Source organism: Lagenorhynchus albirostris, chromosome 5 (assembly GCF_949774975.1).
Source record: "Lagenorhynchus albirostris chromosome 5, mLagAlb1.1, whole genome shotgun sequence".
NCBI lineage: Eukaryota > Metazoa > Chordata > Mammalia > Artiodactyla > Delphinidae > Lagenorhynchus > Lagenorhynchus albirostris.
In genome coordinates this window covers 118,373,109-118,398,822 of record NC_083099.1, presented here as the reverse complement: position 1 = coordinate 118,398,822, position 25,714 = coordinate 118,373,109, and the positions used below count along the sequence as shown (strand labels likewise).

At 35.5% G+C, this 25,714-nt stretch overlaps 1 long non-coding RNA gene across 1 annotated transcript in view; it reads right to left on the bottom strand.

Annotated features, from left to right (window-relative positions):
- The window catches only part of LOC132520674 (uncharacterized), a 206,095-nt gene that overhangs the window by 131,798 nt on the left and 48,583 nt on the right, over positions 1–25,714 (bottom strand). The window contains exon 2 of the long non-coding RNA XR_009540599.1: positions 3,229–3,305. This is a non-coding gene — a long non-coding RNA (uncharacterized LOC132520674). The remainder of the gene's footprint in view (positions 1–3,228; positions 3,306–25,714) is intronic.

The window sequence follows — 25,714 nt, the reverse complement described above, 5'->3', positions numbered from 1 at the left end:
TACCTTAGGTATTTAGGGGCCTAAGTTCCAACTCATTACCACTTTTGTTTAATTTTCCTAGAAATTCAAGCTTATAGCTATGTCTAGTATGTTTAATCATGGGAATACTGTATATTTTTTTCCCTATTATCTGGAAGAAATAAGATATTGAGGACTTGGAAAAGATGCTATATCCAATTACTTCTCATACATTTCACGCTGTATATTTTGGGGGGTAAGAAAGTAGATCTGAAGCCAAATGGCTGAGTTTAAAATACCCTGTAGACCATAGTTAAGTATGTATAAGTTTAATAAACTCAAGTTTCCTGTTACTCTAGCCAATAGTTTATATTCAAGAAATATTAACTGACCATCTTAAAAGTAAATCCTGAATGTTGGGATAGGTGGTTAGGCAAAGCTTCCTCCAAGGATTCTAAGGAAAACTTGCTGAAGGAGTCAGTGTGATTGGGGTCATCCATGCAACAGCAGATGTATTTTCATCCTCTTTTGCTTATCCCCTTTGGCACTAAAGAGACCCCTGTGTACAGAGAAATTTTGCAGCTGGGCAGAAGAGACAAGCCTCTGGCTGAGAAATAACACCATAACTCAGAGCAACTTTTGGCTTTCTACGTTGATCTTATCAAATTTCAACTTTTCTTCTGGAAACATGATTCACTAAGAGAAGAAAAAACACTTCTGGTACAATGACTAAAGCGAATAGGCTTCAGATATCTTCTAGGTGGGAAACACACTCACTATCAAATGGAGACATGGGCTGGCATGGGAAGCCTTCTCAGGCTCATCAGAAGCCAGGATAATCTCTCCCCTCCCCCACCAAAAAAATTACCAAAATATCTGGACTATTCCTCTACAACTTGTATATCTTTTGGAAAAGATAAAATTAGTTATCATTTGGTATAGCCACAGGCTGAGAACCTGTTAATAGAGTTTAGTGAAAATAAAATAGGCTGCTGGAATACCAGAGAATTAATATCTTCATGAGTGTAAATGGAAGTGGGAGGCAATGTCCACGTTAGCAGGGATAGATATACGATGCAGGAAACAGAGAAAATACTTTTTAGAGTTTCCAGCTAAGATAAAGAAAAATTATGACCAGGTCAGAAATAGTTTTCCTACTTATAACTGTGAGCAAAAACAAACAAATGAAACAAACAAAAACAGAACAAAACCCTGGAGGCGATAATGATCAATATTCATATAACAGGGTCCAATACCGGAAGAATATCTAAAAATAATAGATGACTTTTAAAAATATACATTTAGTCATAGAATAACTAAAAGTCTATGCAAGGGTTTGTAAAGTGAGTATAAAAGGAATACGAATGGAGTTGTATATTTTTCCTATTTGCAAGAATAACTATTCAAATTTGGTTCAAATTTTAGAGAATGACGAAAGGGAAAGTACCAACAAAACTCTTGAATAGTTTTTATTCCTCTAAAAACATTTATAATTAAAAAGGAGTTACGAGGGTGCAAATTTTACAGCCAACACCACCTGGAATATTAGTAAAAATATATAGAGAAAAACTCCACACTTCCTTCAAATTTTTTATTTTAATCACATCTGTTCTAAATTAATATAACTATGCTGGATAAAAACTTTTTATGTCATCAAGATCCTTTAAAAATTGATAAAACCCATTGGTCATCTCCATAGAAAAAAGAATATACTATACACAATACACTGCATATAATTTCAGAGGGATTACTGATAATCTTATATAAAGCTTACTTTCTGATCCCAATTTAAGAAGTTCTAGTCTAAAAGAATGGCCCTAACTAAATAAAGTAGGATCTACTAATGGTTTCTGAAAATCGACTAGCAGGAAAAATCTAGTTCATGCCACCATGTCACCATAAACTTGCAACATTTTCTTGGGCACTGGATGGCATGGGGATGGACAGAGTACAATGCCAGCAGCATGTCTCTACTTGTGCTCCAAAAATGACTCTGGAACTCTCTTCCTTTATCTTTCCTTTGTTCTTTCAACCCTCTATAACAGGGGACCCCAACCCCTGGGCCACAGACTGCTACCGGTCCATGGCCTGTTAAGAAACGGGCCACACAGCAGGAAGTGAGCAGCGGGCTAGCAAGGAAGCTTCATCTGTATTTACAGCTGCTCCCCATCTCTCACATTACTGCCTGAGCTCCGCCTCCTGTCAGATCAGCAGCGGCATTAGATTCTCATAGGAACTTGAATGCTACTGTGAACTGCACATGCAAGGAATCTAGGTTGTGTGCTCCTTATGAGAATCTAATGCCTGATGATCTGAGGTGGAGCTGGGGCAGTGATGCTAGTGCTGGGGAGCAGCTGCAAATACAGATTATCATTAGCAGAGAGGTTTGACTGCACAGAGACCATAACAAATCAATTGCTTGCAGACTTATATCAAAACCCTATCAGTGAGTGACAAGTGACAATTAAGTTGCATCTTATGGAGTAGACTGGACATAAGCAACACACTTCAGGTGTCACTGTCTCCCATCACCCCCAGATAGGACCATCTAGCTGCAAGAAAACAAGCTCAGAGCTCCCACTGATTCTGCATTATGATGAGTTATATAATTATTTCATTATATATTACAATGTAATAATAATATAAATAAAGTGCACAATTAATGTAATGCACTTGAATCATCCCCAAACCATCTCCCCCCACCCCCGGTCCATGGAAAAATTGTCTTCCACTAAACCAGTCCCTGGTGCCAAAAAGTTTGGAGACTACTGCTCTATAATTTATCCCCTGAGAAGCCCTAGAGAGGGTCTTCTGAATAGGATGAGAAGAGAAAATAACTCTTATCCATTACAGAAAACACAACAAGAAAAGAGAACAAGCCAAAACACTAGAGATTCTTATAAACTCAGTAAAACTAACTTGCTTTTGTAAACTAATAAAAAAGCCCTTTAAGCATCAAGAAATATTTATTTAGCTGTTGCATATCACTGTTGAATAATCTGAATAACTTAAGTATAACCAAATTTCAAGAAATTGAAAAGTTAAAGTCTCCCACCATGGTTGATAGCCAAGTGTCTGCTACACCAAGTTTATCAAAATAAGCTTATAAAAGTGGACAAAGTTTGATTCAACTGTGGTCATATTTCACAACTGTTTGCAACAGTGACTACCATAAGTATGTATTTATATGTATGCAACTTACAAATGAAAACTACACAATGGAGCATTAGATTAGATGAGGCTGAAATAGTCTATCTGCAAGTCGCTTACCATATTCTGTATTTCATTTCTTCTCTCTTCAAATCTTGACATCAAGAGTTCTTTGTCTCAGAAGCAGCGACAAACTCCTGAAAAGTAGTTTATGTTATAAAGATTATACTTACGCATATCCACACAAATATTTACCCAAATAATGATCAGTTTTAAGAACTATTTTCAATATTTATTGAGGTCCAGAAACAATCAACAAATTAGTATATTGTCTCTAAGAACACTTGATTTTTATTGAATGCTGTCAAGACATCAAAATGTGCAGATTCACCTTTGAAAAGCGTTAAATTTGCATTTATTCTTTTGTCCCTAGGCTAACAGCTGGGTGGTGGTGGTGTTTTTTAAAGTACCTATTTGAGGTGCTAAGAGGTCCTAATTAGATAAATTAAACACAGCATTAAGTTTCAGAAGTGGTGTCAGAACAGATACTTTTTGATCTGTAGATCACTAAGGGAGCAACAGTAAATTGCAAGTAACGTGATTGTGTTTCCCACCTCAGCACACTGGGTTTGCTAAAAACAGTTTTAATTTAGTAACTGCCCAAGATATTTCTCTGAGTGACTGAGATGGAGTGTATTATTTTCTAGGGAGTCCCAGCTGCTTTCATTCTAATTATTCCTGTCCCTATTATGGATGAATGAATGAAAAAGAAATACCAATGGCCTCTGTGTTACAGTGTGACATTATCATACCTGGGAGGAGCATGCTGTTAACAAAATAAAACATGCTGGCTAAACAAAATAAAACAAACAACCATAATGACAACAACAACCAGGAGTGATTCACTTCAAGTCAGTTCAACAAATCAGTATGTAAGTAAGGCACTGGGCTAGCTTATGAGGACCACTGACATCACTTGAAGTATTTATACTCCAGGGAAGAAAGCAATGCCGACATGTCTACAACTAATGATAAAACATGAAACAATAAAGTAACTATAAACATGAGAATCAAATTATTTTTGAATTGATTGTGGTAGGCATCACTGAAGTAGAATTTGAACTGTACCTAAAAGAAAAATAAGCATGTACAAACATGGAAAGAGAGAAGGAGAGCCATCCAGATTAAGAATACTATGGGTTAGGAGGCAGAGGACAAAGTGTGATGGAAGAGCCTAATGAGTGGGTTTAACCTCAGCCCAAGTCTAGGAATAGGTGTAGGAGACATAAGAAGTTCATGTTAAAGGAGGAATCAATGATTTTTGTTTGAGAACTAATTGAGTTTGAAGTATCTATGGGAAATTCTGATCTAAAGCTCAGGATGGATATCCAAATTAGAGGCAAAGATTGAGTCACCTGCATAAAGGTGATAACTAAAGCTTTGGGAGCATTTGAGATAACCCAGAGCATATGCAGAGCATGGTTAAACAATAAACCTATGGAACACCAATATGTAAACACAAGTAAGAAGATGAGAATAAGAAGAAACATTCTGGGAAGCAGCAGGAGAACCAAGAGAGAATGTATCTAAGATATCACGAGAAGGTAAGCATTTCATGAAAGAACAGAGTAGCCAACATTGTTAAAGGATGCACACAAGTAGCAGGTTTCACTTTTAGAAAGTCATCTGCACTCTTTAAAGGAGCAGTTTCAGTGAAGTGGTGTGGAGGGAAACCAGACTTCCAATTGGTTAGAGTAAATTGATCAATGCAGGAAATGGTCAAAATTAGTGCAGAAGCTATCGAAAAAGCAGGGTGGGAAAGTTTTCCAGAGAGTAAGCAACATTAGAAAAGGAGGAAGCACATACATAAAAAAATCTTTAGCAATATCAATTTAAAATAGTACATTTCAAATGTGGCTTCTCTGTGATATTCACTGAAGAGGTGCATCTATCAAGCCTAAGATTTTCCAGCCTGGGCAATGAGTAGATCACTTCAACCAATGAAATCTCAGTATATTGAGTTGTCCAGTACTACCTACCTACCGATTACTAAGAAAGAAAACATATACTGAGTGTGATTTAAAAAAAAAAAACTTTCATATTTAAAAATATTTTTAATAAAAGATGCATATTCATGTCAACAGAGACTTACAGAGCTCAGGAACAAACTCATTATAAATGTTTCAAAGGAATTATACGGGACAAAACACCTGCAAAGAAGAAAAATAAGACATTTGCTGCCTTCTTTAAAAAACTCTAAAATAGCCACTCTTACCACATGGAAAATAAGGCTATATGATTCAACAAAACATTTGGAGAAACAAATGTTTTCCACCCAAACAATCCTCACAAATATTCCTAAGACTGCGAATACATTTCTCAAAGATATAATCACTGCTTACACATCAGATAACCTGACATTGCTATCCTACAAAATAACTGGCACACATGCTTTTTGTAAGTATCAAGATCATGATGTCATGATGCGCAAAGAAAGACTAAGGAGACGCCAGATTGGAGGAGACCAAGGAGATTTGAAGATTGGATCCTAAACCAAAAAAATGGACCTTAGTGAAACAACTAAAGAAACATGACTAGGTCTATAGAGCAGGTAATAGAATTGTTTCAGTGTTAACTTTCTGTTTTTAATAATTGTATCCTTGCTATGTAAGATGTTAACATTTGGGGAAGTTGGTTGAAAATTACAAGGGAATTTTTGTAGTATTTTTCAAACTCTTTTGTAAGTCTGAAATTATTTAAATGTAAAAAGTTAAAAAAGACAATTTCTAACTATGAAAAGAAATGGGTGAAGAACAACATCCAGTGGGAATAAGAGACCAAAATTTGACTATGTAGCTGTATGTATCATACCTCTTTTGAATTTTTTTAAAAAACTTCAACCAGCTGTAAAGTGTGCAGAATTAAGTGACTATAATAAAATATAGCAAAACGCCTGGGTCCTAAAGAAAGAAATTCCTTGTTCACACTGGAGTAACCTGTACATTTCAGTAGAAGACTAATAAATAGAAACGCAGAATGTGATTTTCAATCGGAGTTTTCATGTGACTTTCCTAATGTAAAAAAGATGATCAAGGCCAATTTTGAGGTTGCCATGCCACCCAATTTTGAGTATCTACTCTGTGCAAGACACTATCATAGGTAAAACATGGTCTCTGACTACTAAAAGTGCCTCATCAATGTTGGTGGACTATTACACATTTCTCAGTATTTCATAGAATGTGTTATAACAAAGAGGCAAGCAAAGTCCTGTTGAGACATAGGAAAAAAGGAATAATTTGGATAACCTCACAGAGGCTTGGACAAATAGTTGTCCATCAAGGACAAGATGAGGAAAGGTAACAGGGAGGCAAGTTAGTTTGAAGGCAGCAGAGAATTCTGATGGGTAGTGATTGAGGCATAAAGGAGAGAGGCATTTTGTAGAAAAGAAAAAGCCTAAGCAAAGTCATGGGATAGAAAATGACAGGATTGTTTTGATTCTCTAATTCAAGTGAGAGGGCAAGGAGCTCCAGAGTTGGAAGTTCACTGAGTGATAGGATGTGAACAAGTCAGTTAGGGCTTAGAGAGCCTTGGAGCTCCCAGAAAATTATGTGTTGTGTAAACACTAACCCATCTCGCATTTAAGAACAGTTCCATTAAATGTTGCTCAATACACTTCTTTCCCTAAATTCAGCATATTTTCATAGAACCCGAAATATGAAATATGCATTTTAGTTGCCCACTCCAAAGCAGTACTGGCAAATTCCAAAGATGCTGGATCTTAAAATATGTTGAGTGTATTGTTTTCTAAGTAGTCAATTACTATCCACTGCCCACTTCTAAAAGATCAATAATTCAGATTGCCCAACAGGTTCCTAGGCCAGTATTAAACTGTTCACTGAGTTTTACAAAACTGAAAACCTCTTTGTTAATTGGATATGGATTTCATTCTAGCAGCAACTGCTAAGGTATTTTAACTGTATTTGCTCTGTGAAACACTAGTCCCAGAATATGTTAATTGGTCTGATATGAAAACGTGTTCCCTCAGCCAATAAGTTTGGTAAACATTGGATTAAGGAAGGTTAATCAGATTTTTTTGGCTACAGGAGTTATCAGAACCTTGAAAATGCTAATGAGAAATATGGCATTTAAGAGGAGAGAGTTAAGATGCATTGTTACACAAATCCCAATAGAAATCTAGTGATACAAGTGTTCTACATTTGAAAACTGCACCAGATGCATCTCTGCTTCACCTAATTTTAAGCCTATCACACACTTGATGGAATGGCTTAATGAAATGTCTATGAGGAAAGAGGAGCTTTTCCAAAACAGCTTCATTTCTGATCCCTGTAGTTACTGTAATGTCAACTTTTAAAATTAATATCATCTATTGGAAAATTTTCTTTCCTTGGGAAAACGTCTCTTCTTTTAAAATAGAAATTAGTGGGGAGAAAAACAATCATGAACAGATATGTCCTTTCTTGTCACCTTCTTTGGGGGAAAGCTATTTTGTTAATGGGAAATCTGAATTTTATTGCTCTTATAATATGGTTAAATCATTTGAAATGGTCACTTAAATGATGATGTTGTGGTCACTTAAGTGATGATGTTAACACTAAAACAAAAGAAACACTGCAAGAGAAAGTCAGGAACACAAACCGCTAGATAAATTTCAAAGAAAATAAAATACAAGACATCTAGTAGCAGTTTGGAAATATTTATGTACTGTGAAAATAAATAAATTTCATTTAAAGTGGAGCTTGGAAGTCCTGGGAGGAGCTCTCATGCATATCACTCACCCCAGCTTGCAGATCCCAGCAGGAAGAAAGATTTCCTGACCCAGCAATAGCAAGCTTCCCCCACATGCAGCCAATGAAGAACTGCCACAGCCCTCCCCAATTTCCTTTTTTCCTCTATAAAAGCAAGCCCCTCTCCTCTGTTTTCCAGACATGCCTATGGTTCACCATATGTTGCTTGTCCTGAATTGCAGTGCTCTCCTTTTCCCAAATAAACTTATTTTGCCGGTAAAATAATGGCCCACTTTATTTTAAGATCAACATTACCTCACAGATCTCTAGGTCCTACTACAAGGCAGCCATAACACGTTACATCCATACAATATAATTATATAACATCAATACTTTGGAACTGTTTAGTAATTTCGTGTAGTTGGATCTTAAAAAGAGTGGAGATTTCTATGCACATCGTATTACAGTTCTGTAGCTTGAGAAGTGGAAGCATGTTAATGTCCAGCATTAGGGTCAGGATCAGCAGAAATGATACTCAACCAAAAACAATATGTCATTTCACAATGTCAATGTATAGTCATCAGATTGTTTATTTGAGAACTAAGTATTTTGTGGTTGTAGCAGGGATTGAGGTTAAAGCCACTTATATCTGCCATTATATTTCTTAATCAGACATATGTTAATTAAGGGGTTTTTTGCCCTTTAATTAGGCTGCTTACATAATCATAATTATTTTTGGTTTATAGTCACCTTAATTAACAAAAAGTAAGATTATCTTTTCTCAAGTGTTTGATCAGAATTGCCAAACATATGACAGACACTACACACCCTTCAAAAAAAAAAAAGCATAATGTATATTTTAATATAATTTTTTGTTTGGGGGATTTACTAGTGTTGAAAAAAAAAAGTAAACTTTTTCTATAATCAAGTCCTCCCATACAGATTATAATTTACTTAATTGGGACAGCCTCCTCTATTTAGAAAGCAAAATGTTTTGGAATTATCTGAGTCTTGAGGTAAATACTGGATTTGATTGTTCTTGCTTCTACTAAGAATGCATCTAAGGTCACTCCAACTCTCTCCAGGTTGCTATTACACATTTTTTTTTCCTCACCATTTTAGTTAATCTTCACTCTCTAGGATACCAAGCAAACTCATGTGGAAGAAATATTATTTGTCATAGTATCTAGAAAAAGCTTTCAGTAAAAGTTTGACCGTCAGAATGGAATAATACTTTATTTCAAAATCCTGGAATTCTTAGATAAATATAAGGTAATGTTATTTAGAACACAGAAACAACAGTTCTGTTAAAGCAAAGTGAGGCCTTCTTTCTTGTCAGAGCAACGAGTGTTTGTTTCTTGCTTCCTACTCCTTAACTTGAAAGATAAGTACAAACCTTCGGTGGGCAGCCACCACTAGTGAAGGATCAACCTTCTGTTCCTCTTGCCTGGATCTCCTCCCTGATACACACTACTAGCACCTCACATTTTTCCAAGATTTTACTCAAGAGTTAGTGCCTTAGTAAGGCCCCTCACTGGCTACCCTGCCTACAATTTTTATCCCATCTCTGACATTTCTGTACTGCCCCTACTTTCTTGCTTTATTTTTTCCTCTTTATTATTTTTCATTATTTAACACACTGTGTGATTTACCTGCTTATATTGTTCACTACCCACTTCCTTTGTTAAAATGTAGACTCCACGATGCCAGGGAGTTTCATCTTTTTCTTTTAGTTCTGTATTGCCAGCTCCCAGTAAAGTACCTGGCACATAATAGGTGCTCAATAAATTAAATGAATGAAACACCACCATCATAAAAAAAATCTCTTCTGTGAACACAGATAATTCTGCCATTGGGTGCGCTTTGTCAAATAATTATCTTCTCAAAAGCCTTTAATGGTTCAATAACAATGATTAAATGCTGATATAGCAGATGATAGAATATTGGGCAATTAATAAAACATAATAAAATATGTAATGTGATGAGCAAATGCTCATGTAACATGTAAAAAACAAAAACAAAATACCTTGAAAAAAACAATAATAAAGTGAGTCAGCATTTGGGCTGTCAATAGTACAGTGAGTGACAAGTGATTATATTAGAACCCTAAGGGCATTTTGATTTTTTTTACTAGGAGTAAAAATCCCTACAGTAATTAAAGTACATGAAATATGATGCCTTTTTCCAACAAATGGTGAGTAATCATTACCGGAGGCATACTATTTTTTTCTATAGGAGAATTTATGAAGTTTAACACTCAAATCACAAGAATATATAGTTACTTGAAATAATGATATTTAACGTACTTGTGTTTGGAATGGCAACATAGTGGTCATAAAATGGCAGCCTTTTTTTCCTGTTTCATTCCAATACATGTTTCTACCAATTAAATCTAAAATCTGAGTAATTACATTTACTTTCATACATCACCTCCTTAGAAAAGAGTTTTTGAGACTAATCTGAATATTGTTCAGGGCTGCAATATTCTGACAACCTGAGAAATCAAATTAAAATGGTAAAACATTTATCAGTAGTGAAAATTTCATACCAAAGTATGAAAGAGAAAGTAGTACAAAGGCTACTTTTAAACCATGATTAATTTGAGAAGAGTTACGGCAATTTAAAATATGTAAACTGTCTTGAATATTATTTAGACATCTTAAGGTTTTAGGATGCTTAACATTTTAATTGGCATATTTAAAATGTTCTCTTTTTAATTAAAGAATGCATTTTTAAAGGCTACTGTAGAATGAATGAAGCTATATTAAGTTTTATGGCATTTAAAAAAATGTAATATCCATACATACAATTTCACTGAATGCAAGTTTAATTTTATAACTTTAATATATCACATTTGGGTCAACTTTCAACATGAAAAATTCAAGTCAAACAACAAAAATGTTAGTGTATCTAAAAAAGACTTACCGAGAAGCAAAGCAAATAAAAAAATACAGAATAAATTCACAGAAACAGAATTCCTTGGGATGCTAACTGAAAAGTCAACAATTAAAAAATTTAAAAAAGAAGGAAAGAAAGAAGAGAAAAAGAAACACGGAAGGAAGGAAAGGAAGAACAAAAATAAGAAAACAAAAAAGATTAAAATACATGTCTCTATGTACTAATACATATTATTAAAAGTGCTTCCCAACCACAAGGTTTAGCATAGAGATGTGTAAATACTTAATGGTAAAACAGTATGGTACATTGCGAAATCTTTATGGATAAACAGTCATTTGGAAGCTACCTGCGTCATACATAGGAGAGAGGGTATTTTAGGAGAGGAAGGCGAAGTTAAAAGAGATAATGTCAAATTTTAGATCATATGTTTGTATTCCAGAGAGAATAATAAATCTGTCCTAGATATATCTGTTCTAATTCTAGGCAGAACACAATTTAGAAAAACTTGCTTTGATACTGAAAGTCCCTGTTCTTGTCCTAATCAGAAAGGTAGCATTTGTAATCTCCCATTAAAAACAATTTCAATAAAACAACTTTTAGCTACATACTAAATATTTGTTGGAACAGAGGAGATCGTTTTCTTTGGTGTATGTTAACCCATCTATTTGGGGGGAGGAAAGCAATTCCGTAAAATGCAAATTATCTATCACTTGACACCTCTTCTTTTATGATGGAAAAGGAGTCCTTTACTTAAAAATTTGTATTTCTTTAAAGTTTTAGCAGCTATATACTTATTCACCTAGGCTAACCAAAAAAAAAAAAGAAAAAATCATTTACAATTTGTTCTTACTTCAAACTCTTACCATTTATCCATTTACAATGTGTGCTTTTAATGAGTTTTTTTTTAAAATTGAAGTATAGTTGATTTACAATGTTGTGTTAGTTGCAGGTGTACAGCAAAGTGATTCAGTTATATATATATATATATGTTCTTTTTTCAGATTCTTTCCCATTATAGGTTATTACAAGATATTGAATAGAGTGCCCTGTGCTATACAGTAGGTTCTTGTTGTTGATCTATTTATATACAGTAGTGTATATCTGTTAATCCCAAACTCCTCATTTATTCCCCCCTCTTCCCCCATTAGTAACCATAAATTAGTTTGCTATGCCTGTTAGTCTGTTTCTGTTTTATAAATAAGTTCATTTGTATCATTTTTTAGTTTCCACATATAAGTAGTATCATATAACATTTGTCTTTCTCTGATTTACTTCACTTAGTAAGATAATCCCTAGGTCCATCCATGTTGCTACAAATGACAATATTTTATGGGTTAGTACTATTCCATTATATACATATACCACTTCTTCTTTATCCATTCTTCTGTTGATGGACATCTGGTTTGCTTCCAAGTCTTGCCTATTGTAAATAGTGTTGCTTTGAACATTGGAGTGCATGTAACTTTTCAAATTCGAGCTTTCATATTTTATGGATATATGCCCAGGAGTGGGACTCTTGGATCATATGGTAACTCTATTTTTAGTTTTTTAAGGAGCCTCCATACTGTTCTCCAGAGTGGCTGCACCAATTTACATTCCCACCAACAGTGTAGGAGGGTTCCTTTTTCTTCACATCCTCTCCAGCATTTATTTGTAGACTTTTTGATGATGGGTATTCTGACTGGAGTGAGGTGATACCTCACTATAGTTTGGATTTGCATTTCTCTAAGAATCAGTGATGCTGAGCATCTTTTCATGTGCCCGTTGGCTATCTGTATGTCTTCTTTAGAGAAATATCTATTTAGATCTTCTGGTTATTTTTTGATTGGGTTTTTGTTTTTTGATATTGAGCTGTATGAGCTGTTTGTATGTTTTGGAAATTGATCCCTTGTCGGTCACATCATTTGCAAATATTTTCTCCCAGTCTGTAGGTTACCTTACAATGTGTACTTTTAAAAGAAATTATTTAAGAACCATTTTATAATGGCTATTTTAATATAAATTAACAAAAATACCATCTATACTTTGTATACATGTATTTCAGATAACTGGAATCAAAACCCTTGGTGAAAGTCTATCCCTGAAAATAAATACATTTAGTCAATGTAAACTACAAATTTATCTTAAAAGGCACTTTATGAACAAAGTATGAGTACACATTACTATTATTAACTTTCTCCTAACCAAATGTTTTAAATTCTATGTAGCCAAAGTCTTGATTTAGGGGAAAAATAATGAAAAGAGTCTTTAGAATTTTCTCCACTGCTCTACTGTTCAGAGGTATTATCCTAAAAACATACTAAATTTTAATTTGCAGTTTATAAAAAGACTATTTCCCTGTGGAAGAATTCTTCATAATTAGAGAAAATGGGTATTTGAGGAAGAGGCTAACATTTGCAAACAATAAAATTGTGGATTTTCTCATGTTGAAACAACATCAAAGCCACCAGCCGTTTTGTTATGTGGGTACCAAAGGTTCAAAAGCGTAAGTCAAAATGTCCTCGTGAGACCACCTGGCATTTATTTCTTTTAATATCTCTTGTTTAAGACATGGCAGCAATCAGGCACGAAGCACTACAGTTCACTCCACTTTAAGCACTCCATCTTGTAGTAATTGTTCTTTTTAAATAGAAGGGTCCTTAGTTACACAAATGGGCATGGTTTTAGAATAGAAAAGCCTAGCCACAAAGGATAGCCATGTCCTCTGAACTGACACAGATTTCAGCTTAGAAACTAGAGTTTAGTATTTAAACTAAACTAATTAGTCAATAATAACCCCCCAAAATTAGAATTGTTTGACAATAATAAAAAATATTAGTTTTAAAGATGAAAACTTTGTTTAAAATATTATTTTTAATTCATCAAACTACTTGTCACATTACTTAGCACAATACATTTAGTATACTTCACTAGGTATCATCTGGGTTCTATATTATGTTCTTAGATATAAAATATTTACAACAGTGCCTGATTTGTATTAAACCTTTATTTTTATTGTCATTATTTTTGACAGATAATATCTAATTGAGAGCATTTCAATAAAAATTGAGAGGGTAAAATCTATAGTCATGTTAGATTTTCAGAAAGTTAAATTAGTTGAATATACACTTATATGGACATGAATTATCCAGATGTAGAAGTCATTTACCCTCTGATTATTTCCTAGGTAATGTGGGAAGATTTTTCACTTAGAACATGGAGGTTTTTTCCCTCTAATTTTCAAGGCAGTTATGATATATACCCTCTCATGTCTGTTATCACTCCTGCTTCATGGCTCCGACAGCTGCTGTAAAAAGTTAGTTAGAAGCTCTGAAAAAGAGACAGTCCTCTTTAAATTGCACATAAATGGATTTTTCTTCTAGTAGCTAATAGGAATAAAAGACACCAAACAAACCAAAATACAATTAATGTGTTTTGAGCAATTGCAGTCAGAGAGAATTTTCTGCAATGAATATATCAAATATATCAACTTATATGCAAGCAAATGGTCAGTTCAATGGAAATTACCATAGCACAAGAACTGGCATTAGGCATAGAAAGAGGACCATCTGGGAACACTGAAACAAGTTTCACGTAGCTATCTATAGGAAACAATGAGCTGTGTGCCTGTGTATGTGTGTGGGAGGGTGTGTGTGTGTCTCAGCAACTCCTGGCTAAATATTTCATCAATACTCTAAATGGAGGAATTGGTAGTAAAATTAGGACTACATAGAGGGTATGTAACTTTAAATCAGTTGCAATTAAAGAAAGTTCATGTATGCTTAACTATTTAGAAAACTTTAAATAATATAGCCTACTGTTTTGTTTTGTTTTTTTCCCTCAACTATCTTTTTCTATTTTTTTGTATACAAATCCACCTCAATGATGTTTTCCATACTGGGGTTCAGAGTGTTTGGACAAAGTAAAAAAATTCCTCTTACAGATGTTGGCAGAATAAATGTTATTCCTGGATAAGTATGCCACATGTTCCACAAGAACTTCTAATTCAACAATGCTTTGACAAAAGTATGTCTTGACTGCCTTCATCAAACAATATTACCAAGAACAGTTTTCATTAATAAGGTTGGGAGAATTAAATTACATATTCTCTAGGATACACATAAGTCAATAACTTGAAAAATGTAATCACCCTGAAAATGAATAGAAATCATAAATATGAAGATAGAAAAGTATATAGAACTGTTTAAATCTCTGCAAGTGTTTTCAAAAATAAATTATTTGATAAGCTATCACCTTTTGCTTTTAATGGGTAGAAGAAAACAGAAATTGGATAGAAGCCAAGAGAAATAATACGTAAATAATAGCTGAGAGAACAATGATGTTCTAGGAAAAGTATTTAAAATTAGTAGCAATCAGGATTTGGAGGCAGAAGCAGAAATAGCTGTTCTGAATTGCATTTATAAGAAAAAAGTCTGGTTAAGAAAACCATCGAATTCTGGCATCTAGAGGAAGGGAAATCTTCTTCAGGGTGCTGCCCCAGCTCCTCCCGTCACACACACTTTCCCAAGCAAGTTAATGGCTCTTGTGCAATATTTTCAAGAATTTGGGTCATATGTCTGGATTGTGATGATTTATTTCTTTCTCCCACACCAGAATGTGAGCTTTCTCAGGGTTAGAACAATATTTTAGTCATCCTGGTACTTCCCAAGCCTAATAGTATTACCTATAATATAGTGTTCGCTCAAATATTTCCTATTGTTACCTCCACTAAGACCTATACATTTATTCAGTCTCTCCCTCAGTATTTATTTTAGGATAACATTCTTTGTTCTGAGATTTACTGCAACTTTCTTAGGCTACATCTGAACTATATAGAAGAAACGCGTTCAAGGGCCTTTTAATTCCTGACCTCTTCCTAACAGGTGGAAGGATTCAGACTTTGCCTCTAAATTTTATTCCATTCTTTCTAAGCACACTTCCTGGCTTCATCTTACCCAGTCTCTCCATACTAGGGATTCACATATTCATGTATCCAGAAATGGTTATCACATCCCTCTCTATTATCTCTTAGCCTTTATAAATTTCCAATTTCTAGTTCTGAGGTAATACAAAATAAACAGAATAAAACAGTTGGTGTAGCTGAGTTATTGTTAAACCTTCAAATCACCAGCATGAAGTCAGAATAGTGCCGTTCTCAGACTTCCCTGGCAGCTCAGTGGTTAAGAACCTGCCTGCCAATGCAGGGGACATGGGTTTGAGCCCTGGTCCGGCAAGATCTCACATGCCGCAGAGCAACTAAGCCCGTGCACCACAACTACTGAGCCTGCACTCTAGAGCCCACTTACTGCAACTACTGAGCCCACGTGCCTGGAGCCGGTGCTCCACAACAAGAGAAGCCACTGCAATGAGAAGCCCGCAGACCACAACGAAGAGTAGCCCCCGCTCGCTGCAACTAGAGAAAGCCTGTGCGCAGCAACAAAGACCCAACACAGCCATAAATAAATAAATAAATAAATAAATAAATTTATTAAAAAAAAAAGAATAGTGCCATTCACTCAACAACTGGAATGACATTGAACTAAATAGGCAGACTGTTATAATTCTGTCATGGAATCAAAAATGTTACCACAAGTTAGACTCTGGAAGGGAAGGCTAAAATAGCTGTTCACCTAACACAATCAAAGATGAATATGAATTTATATATTTGCATGTATAGTGTGTGTATACACACATATATATTTGTATACACATTTTGTGGATATATATATATATATACACACACACACACACACACACACCTATATACCTATCATCCTATCATGCAATGCATATTAAAAAATCACAAAGAATGCTAACTGGTACACACGTATTTTATGTGAGCAAGTGGTTTTCTTTCTCTGAAGCAAGGCGAGATAATGCTGTGATAGACGAAGTCATGGGTTAACACATACTACATAGCTTTGGTTCACCACTTGGAAGGACACAAGTTTGGGAGCAGGGTGAAAAGGGGGAAATGGGATAAGAAAGGAATATTTTCTCCAAAAAGGTAACAGCATGTAGAAAAGCCAAAAGCATAGGCAGGACTTGGTCTAGTGGAAGATTTTTTTTTTGAATTCTGTATCCTTGACTCACAGATTGAGGGTAGGGTGGAGGGAAAGTGGTGAGAGGCTGCAGAGGCCCCTGACTGTTGATGCTGGACCGCTTCCTTCTTTTGGACACTGTGGCTTTCTCAGAGGTGGTGAAGGAGGAAACCCACTAAGGAGGAGGAATGGAAAGCAGTCGAGTCCCGCAAACCCTGGGCACCTCAGAAGTGGTGCTGGCAGTCCGCCATCTGCGGGCCTGGTGGTTACGACCTTGGGGTGCCAATCTTCATTCACCGACAAGCTCAGAAAGCTCATCTGGTGAAGGCTATGACAGAATGGCAGTGAAATTCAAATGGCAGCATCCTGAGGTTTCGTCCATGGGCATTAAGTAAAGAAGGAAAAGTTCTCTCTTGTCTGTTTACCAAATTTTTTTGTACTTAAAATAACCAGTCTCTTTATCCTCAGAACTGATGACTTACAGCAGTTATAAACAAAGTGTCTGTTTGAAATTCAGAGTTTAGTCTGAAGGGCTAGGGGGCAACCTTATTTAGCAGCACAAATTATATCTAAATATGGAAAAAGACAGGTAGTCAGTGTAGAAAATTATACTGAAAGATCTTTTTTCTTCTGGGGAAAGAACTGGCTCTTTGAAAGTGAGAGTGAGCTGGTCAGTTATCAGGGAAATGTTGCTTGAGCAGCAGAAGAAGACGGGGCACCCGAATGCTCTTTAGAGCTGATGAACAGTCTCATCTTCACTCTGCTAAGTTCTATTTTGAGCCTTTTGTTACCTTATATTCCACAGATGTTCCAATAAAATAAAGATTAAAAATGTGAATAGAAAACCCTGATGCTGCGACAGTTGGTTACATAGCATAGGTGGCCCCAAGTAACTTTCGATAGCTAATATTTGTTATCAGAAGAATATGGGATAAGCCATCCAAACTCCCTAGGTCTCCTTTACCTCATCTATAAAATATCGATGGTGATGATACCAGCCACCAATGGCTGTTAGAAGACTTTGATGAGAACCTGCAAAGGTAAAGATAAAAATGTGATACAATGGATATATGCTGTTATTTGGGGGAGAGAATTTTACTTAGAATCCTAGTGAATAATGAATTTAACTCCAAAACAGCTATATGGACTTGGAAAAGGAGAAAAGTGGAAGATAACTTAGACTGTAGCATTAAGCAGAAGTAACATGCAACCAAAAATAGGAATGATTTAGTAATGTCTGGTATAGTGTCTACTGTTGCGGATTAAATTATCAAGAAGGTGAATATGATATATTCTATACAATATGAGGTTCAAAGCTCATGCCACTTTAGGACTTAAAAACCACAAGTTCTCAGACCTTAGTTTTATCTGATGTGATGTTGTCATGGAAAGGGCTTAAAATATGAATGATTTGGTTGCCCGCAATATAGAATCAATACAACTGACAAAGAAGTAGGAGGAATAGTTAGGACACATGTTGAAATCAGAGGCTGGGGCTTAAGGAAGATACTCACTCTTTCAGTTGCAAGTGAGGCAGAACGCCAAACAGAGGACAGAAGAACAAAGGCCAGAGTTTGGAGGAGATTCTACTCCCAGGAAAGGGCCAGAAAGCCAATTACCATCTCAGAAGTACTCCTAGGGTTATGACACACTGACCTGGCCCACAAAAGACAGATATGTCTCCTCTGAGAATGGATATCCCTTACGCTATATGTGGCAGTAAAAATTATCAGCTAGATGGAAAACTCCCTTGATGCACACTGAATAGTCTAAGACATTTTTCAGGTATATCCAAACTTCATACCATTGTCCTGGTTTATCGAAGTCGTTGCTCTTTCCCCACTCATATTTAACCAGTAGGTAAACAGATCCTCTACAGCAGCTCCAAAAGGGCTCAGCTCAAGGGCCATTTTCCCCAACACATCCTCTCTCTACTGCCAAAACCCAAGGGAGCCTGTTAACCTCTTGGCAACTGTGATACCCCTGGAATAGAAGCCTGTGAGATAGCAAGAAAGCACCTCTTAGCCATTTGGGGATATCCAACTATCAGTGACATTTTAAGTCCAGAAGTCTATATTTATTCCCCACTCTCCATTTTTACTGCCACCGCATTTGTTCATTTTTAAAATACATTTACAAAATGTTTATTTAGCATCTATTCTGTGTCAGGCCACATACTAAAATAATGATGGACTCAGTTCCATTTTCATTTTCATCACAGTCATTTGCCTTACAAAAATAAAGGACTGATGAAATGGCTAAAATGCCAGGGTTTACAAATACCCACCTTGCAGACTTCTTTAGGTCAATCTGAAGTGCATAGACATTTACACCTCTAGCAGCTCTATGAGAGAGTCTGATTAAAGGGAAAGATATAGGCTTCTAGAGCTTCTAAGATGAGCCCAAGATCACACAGCCTTGGATGGAAAAGCTGGACAGATCGGATCCCAGTTGAGGCACTACTGCCTAGTTCTTGTAAGTCCGGCTACACCAGTGGTTTTCAAATGTTTGTTTCATTTAACTTGAATAATAGAACTCTTTGCTTAAATAATATGTTACTAGAAATCCCAATATAAATCCCAATCCCAATATAAAAAAGGATAAAAGCAAAAGTGTTCCATTAGAATCAGACCCAGAGTAGGCTGAGCCTGTCCTCACTCCTTCTGTGTCACCATGTCACTTAGTGGCAAAGTCCTCAGGCTCTTGGGGACAAGGTTTGACACCTCACATAAAGTTCAAACTGGAAGAAAAATCCAAAACACTTAGAAAACTTTATGTGCTTAGTTCTTGCTATAGGCTGAATATTTGTCCAAACTACCTCCTTCCTCATTTATATGTTGAAGCCCTAATCATCTTGTTGATGGTATTTGGAGGCGGGGTCTTTGTGAGGTAATTAGGTTTAAATAACGTCCTGAGCATGGAGCCCTTGAGGATGTGATTAGTGTCTTTAAAAGAAGATGAAGAGCCCTCTCTCTCTCTCCATCAGGTGAGGATACAGAAGGAAGGCACCTGCCTGCAAACCAGTAAGAGGGCCTCCCCAGGCACTGAGTCTGCTAGCATCTTGATCTTGGACTTCTCAGCCTCCAGAACTTTGAAAAACAAATGACTGCTGTTCAAACCACCCAGTCTTTGGTATTTTGTTATAGCAGCGCAAACTGACTAAGGCAGTTGTACTGTTTTTGCACTTAGCAAAAATGACACTGAAGAAAGGGAGAATCACACTAAACAGAAGAAAGAAGAGGCATTCACTTCATGCTATTAAAACCGGCATAATCATTTTTTTCTCCAAAGGAAATTTTTATAAAGGGATTTTCAATCTTTTCAAAAGAGTTCCAACCTTTGCATACTGATTATCACATGCCTACAACTACTGTGTTAATGTAGCAAAGAAACTCAGAAGCCCCAAATTAAATTTAAAACCATAACTATATACCCTTGGGAAAAAAATAAATGAAGGACCAAATAACAAACTGATGAAACAGAGCAAACTTGGAAAACAATTTTTTTTTAATCTTTAATTAAAATGATAGTTTAAAGGAAAGATTTCAAATAACTTGTGGTCATCATTTGTTTTAAACTTAAGAGATTTTTTGATGTCTTTAATTAATCCATTTAGCTCTTTTGCATGAGAATTTAAATTGAGCATTAGAATACATTATAGATTGTATAAATTTATATTGGACACTGCTGGTTAGAGGACATGCAGACGTTCATTGTCAAGAAATTCCTTTACACTTAATAAATATATCCAAAAGCCCTTTGTTTTTGTAATAGTGCTTTTTATATGTCCTTTTTTTCTCCCTTAAATGAAATGGAAGAATGTTGTATTTTGAATCTTTTCTTACTCTATATTTCACATGTATTCCAATAAAATTTTAAAAATTGCAAATATAAACATTAACGTTGGTTTTGTAATATTTGTTTACACAGTGTGGGTGGGTCCTAACAATTTTCCATAGCCAGTATTTGTTATCAGAAGAACTATTTATTATCCCCATAAAGATTTTAAAAAGGCAAAGATACTTTAGTTTGACAGATATGCCTAGATTAATATCCCTATATTTCCTCTATGAATAAGATGCTTATTAGGTTTATCACAGAAAGAATGCCTAGTATATAATAAAATTCAAAATCACACAGTAAAGCAGTTTTGAAACTGTTGCTATAACTTTTATTGAGAAATTTTAGATGGGAAATGGGACTGTTTAAAAAAAAATTTGAACGCTGGCTTAAATTTGGGGAGTTCAGTTTAAGAATATTATCCTCTGAATATATGTTACAGGTCTTAACTCTAAATTAATTATCTGTGATCTGGGGGATGTCACTATCTCCTTGGGTCTGAGTTCTTGTAAAATGAAAGGAATGGACCAGACTGCATCTAGGAATATCCTTCTATTACTCTCATAAGAAAGGGACATATGAAGGATTTGGTCCTTAAGCTGGGCTCTAAAGAAACAGAAGGATTTTGACATGTCAAGGATGATTTTTCTTCTGATTTCTATCATGTTGATTTCCAGTTGATCTCCACTTTTCAAAGAACAGCACTTGTTAGAATACAATTCCAAATCATATTGCCAAGCAAAATAGCACGCTGTGATTCATCTCCACCATTTCAGTGTTTCTACCACTACTAGCTTAAGGGAAACTTCTGCAGTAAGTAAACTCATCTACTCACTCACTATATCCCAAACACACATCATCCCTATGGTATCATTGACCATCTTATCATTCTAGGATGTCTCATTTGAATGTACCTCTCCCTTCTTTCAAATTTCACCTGCTCTTCAAGTGCTAACTCAGGTACGTCTTCTAAAGTTTTCTTAAATGCCAGTCTTCTACTTACCATCTCTTGATGGTTTCTGTAGCCTTTGGGATACAATTCTGTCTCTACAACATGATATACAAAGCTCTTTGTGATATGGCTACTGCCTCTAGCCTCATTTATGAATGCATTTTAACAGATAGCTAATAATAATTTATAATGTACCAAGCAGTGAGCCCAAATGATGAATCAGACAGGCAACGTCTCGGTCATCATGGAACTTGGTTCTAGTGGAATATAGATGATAATAAGCAAGTAAACAAATATATTGAGAAGATAATTTCAGATAGTGATATGAAGAAAATAAAGCAGGAATATAAGAGTCGAGGAAAGGAGGTGAATCAAAGAAGATGTCTTTGAGAAAAGGATATTTCAACAGAGCCTGAATGATTAGAAGATGTCAGCCAAGTGAGAATTCAAGGGAAAAGCATTGCAAGGGGGAATAACAAGTGTCAGAGGCAGGAATGAGCTAGGTGAGACATGGTTGCTGATGAGCTCGGAGAAATAAGCAGGGTCAGGTCAAGCAGGGTCTTATTGGCTGGGCTATGTGATAAACCATAATGGAAAAGAATACAAAAAAGAATATATTTGTATAACTGAGTCACTTTGCTGTATAGCAGAAATTAACACATTGCAAATCAACTACACTTCAATAAAATTTTTTTTAGAAATATCAAAAGTAGGAGCAAGAATTGGAAACAAAATTCTCTTTAAGAATGGAAAGCTCTGAATAAATTTAGAGACAGAGCAAAAGTGTCAGTTGGAAAGTAAAAACAGAGTTTAAAAAATAGGAAGAAGTCATATAAATATGAGTCCCTCCAGGTAGGGATGATCTAACTACAGGTAAAGGAATTATTTTTAGGACAAGAAAGAAACTTTTGTCTAGGTTTCAAAGCAAAGAGAAAGGGGGGTGACCAGAAATAAAATGAGGTAAAAATTAAGGACAGAATAAGTAATTCACATTATTTAGCCCTATTAACAGAATTTTCTTATGGGACATGGAACCATATGTAACATTACAAAGATCATTACGTGGTATTAAAGTTCCACATAGATACATCATTTATTCTTTGCTGAAATAATACTGGAAGATAATATCAAAACTATATAGTTATTTGACACATTACATAGAAATTTTCATGCTTATGTAAAGTATTTTATATAGTAATTATAACACACTATCACATATGTTCAGCTACTCTCATTTTGTTTTAAGATTGTCTTTATAAAACAGTGCAACTTAATAACCCCTTCAGCCATTCTCAGAATCAATCTAGTTGAGATGCCTGATAATTTCAATCAACTTCAGACCCAAATAAGATAACTTAACAATGGTGATTTAAAGTTGACTATTTTGATTTAGAAGCATACTTCTAGTCACCCAGGACTTGGGGTAACCTAGTATTGTCCCATGTATCTTATATTCACTTATATCTGAATATACATACCTCAATGCCGACTGTGAAGTTATGCATGAATACATGAACGAACAGAGAAGTAATCAGAGCGAGAGAGAGAGAGAGAGAGAGAGAGAGAGAGAGAGGATGCTACCAGAACTCCTCCATAAACCACTGTAATCGATGAAATGTGCACCAATGTGTCTGCACACTCATTACTCCACTGGGATTGGGTGTCACGCACCATAGTCAAGAACAGGTGTTGGCATCACTTACAGCTCATTCATCATCGGGCTGCAGCAGTGTTAACATATGCTGCTTTAGCGCTAATTGTGTTTGTTTTTACAATCAACGTTGATCTGCCCTTCATCATGCCAAAGAGAAAAATGTTAGGTGAGGAAAAACAAACCTGGAGCATCATATTTTTTTAGTTACCAAGGTTCATGCTCTCCTTCCCCCATTCCCCCAGGCAAATTCTCATGCCTAAGACCTGTAGAATCACAGAGATTGCAAATTCAACATTTTGAAATAATTTAAAAATATAGACAGGGCGGTTTACAAGATGTGTACTTGACATGAACTTATTGGAGAACTCCTGGTTAAACCCTTAAACTCTGATATTGATTGAATGTCACTGATTTAACTATAGATCACTGAATCAATGGCTTCTATTTAAGAGAGACTATTTAGAGATTAGAATTTAAAGACAATTGAATTTGAATTATAGACAGCCATTCTTGCTCTTCAATTGTTACAGTATAAGATCAGAATAAAATGTTCAGCATTTTAGCAAACCCAGGAAGCATATAATCAGATTTATACAGCAATACGTCACACATATTCATTGATTAGGTTCTGTCTGATTTAATGAAAAGACGCAAATAGAGTTTCCCTGCTCCAGTATAGATGTGCTTTTCATTAAACTTATCACTTGACTTCAGCTTAACAAATGAGAATCTGTTAATTAAGTAGTTCATTCAGTTTTAATTTGCATACCAACTGTTAATTCTTAAATAGGTTTCCTAGAATATTTAAAGTCTCTTCTTAAATGTTTACCTTACTTTTTTTTTTCTTAGGATGACAAAAGTTTTGCTAAGTCAAAGTAAATTTCAGGGACTTCCCTGGTGGAGCAGTGGTTGAGAATCCGCCTGCCAACACAGGGAACACGGGTTCGGGCCCTGGTCCGGGAAGATGCCACATGCTGCGGAGCAACTAAGCCCATGCACCACAACTACTGAGCCTGTGCTCTAGAGCCCGTGAGCCACAACTACTGAGCCCACATGCCACAGCTACTGAGCCCACGCATATAGAGCCCGTGCTCCGCAACAGGAGAAGGCACCACAATGAGAAGCCTGTGCACTGCAAGGAAGAGTAGCCCCTGCTCACCACAACTAGAGAAAGCCCACGTGTAGCAACAAAGACCCAACGCAGCCAAAATTTTAAAAAAATAAATTAAAAAAAAAAGTAAATTTCAATGCAATATCATTTCAGCTTTGATAATTTCTAAATTAGGGTGTAAATAATTGAGGCTGTACACCAACTAATTTTAGCAGATAGATAATTTGTTATTGCTGTATTAAGGTTTCTTTGTTTTTGGTGTGGATATGTGTGCTATGACTATGCCTTAGTTATGGTTGCATCACCTTTCTCATTTAGCTTTTTGCCAAGTCTTTCTCACTGTGCTATTTTTTCCTTCAGGTTCTGGCTTGGATTCCACTCTTTGTGGCTTTTCAATTTGACTTTCAGGTCTCTGATTGTAGCCAATTTAGTATCTTGTTACTCTTTTTACCTTTCTGTGTGCCTGTATAATTTGTTCTTGAGATAGAGAATTGTTTATTTGATGAACTTCTAGTATGAACTTTCCCTTTTCTGTTAAATATTTCCCAGTGATTTCCTTCTTTTATAGTCTAAATTTATTAGAATCATCTTTCTTAAATATAATTATTTTTATTTCATTTACTTTACTCAAGGTCTTGAATCTTGTAGTTATATCCACAGATTTCATGGATATTCAAATTATTTTTCATTTTCACCCTAGTATGCAAATTCTTTAAGCATAGTATTTGTCTTAGGTCATTCAACCACTTTAATATAAAGACTCATATTTCACTATAAGGTTGAACTGTCAGGCAGTGGTGATTAGGCATACAGATTTTGGAATCAGATTATTCAGGTTTAAATTCTGGTCTTGCATTAGTAGTGCTAAAAGACAAACTGAGGCATATTAAAATTTTTAAGAATAAATTTGAATTAATCGGGGACCTCCAAACAGGAAGTTGTTAGAAGCACTCCATGGACATGAGCTAGGGAAAGACTTTTATAGAGAAGGTGCAGAGCAAAGAAAGGAAATCATTTGCTTGACTGTGGCTCAAGAAGTTTGCCTTATTTGGGAAAGCTTAATTGACTGCTTGTGATTGGTTGTCCTTGGGTTTTAATTTCCTAACCCTGAGGCATTTCAGGCTTAGGTTTTGGTTTGCTTATCTAGGCTTTAAAGCCACCTCAGTCTAATGGTTTCCTTGTTTAATTAATTTAACACAAGTTGTGTATACTTACCTATATTACTTAATCTCCCTGTTTCTTAGTTTCCTTATCTGTAGATGACAATGATGCTACTACCAAATATATAGTTGTTGTGAAAATAAAGTTAGTTATCTAAAGAGTACCTGAAACATTATAAGTTTATTACTGAAAGTGTTTACTTAGCTTTGAATTTTCTGATTTATC